The sequence below is a fragment of the Arachis duranensis genome, chromosome 4, assembly GCF_000817695.3.
Source record: "Arachis duranensis cultivar V14167 chromosome 4, aradu.V14167.gnm2.J7QH, whole genome shotgun sequence".
NCBI classification, from domain to species: domain Eukaryota; kingdom Viridiplantae; phylum Streptophyta; class Magnoliopsida; order Fabales; family Fabaceae; genus Arachis; species Arachis duranensis.
In genome coordinates, this window is record NC_029775.3 from 9,321,724 (window position 1) to 9,322,715 (window position 992).

Genomic DNA, 992 nt, shown 5'->3' on the forward strand with positions numbered 1-992 from the left:
AATTAAACTTTTGACGTTTCGGACTTAGAGTTTTAATATCATGTCATAATACCACTCATCCTAAAAACTTTAATTGATAGAAAAACATAACATGAATTATTATATTTTTATATTTCCTTAACTTTCATTGTATATATTATACAAATATTCTATTAGCTCCTCGTACTTTTTCTTTTTGAATTTCTGTCTATTGTGGAAATTGAACTTTGAACGGTTTGTATTTTTGGGTTTTTTTTTTACCTAAAACTTAGAAACAAGTGAAAGAATATATACAATAATAATAATAATACATAACAAAATAAGTCACTAATTAATCAATCATAATGTACAAATTTAATATAGCATACAACATTTTTTTATTAGATTACAATTAAAAAAATTGGTAATTCAAGGGACTGTTCTACATACATTGTTGTGGGGGCAAGCGCCCCCACTATAATTTGGAATTTTTTTGAGTAGTATATGATAATAATATTTATTTACTCCTATTAGATAATTAAATTTGATCCCACAATAAATTTTTACTCAACTTTTGGTACTTAATCGTCAATTTAAAAATTTTATATTAGAAATTCGTTAAAACTTAGAATGATCAATTCTCAAATTTAAACAAAATTAGTGTTCTTTTTTAAAAATTAACTCAAAAAAATATTATTTATCTTCTTTTCAAATTAGTTTTAATTTTTGCATAGCAACTTTATTAATTGAAAGAATTTTTTTAACTATAAATATAAATAAGAGTCGACTTCTAATTGTGTTAGGAAGTGAATTTTTAAATAATTATTTAGTAATATATATAAAAAGAGAAAAATTTTGATGGTAGTTAACAGAAAAATTATTTAATTTTTTAAAATATAAAACCTAAAATAATAGAAATTTAAATTATATATTATTATTTAAATTACTATTTTAGTATTGTAATTTATATATTAGATATTTTGAAGGCTAATCATATTTTACAATAATAAAATATAATCATAACAATAATTATT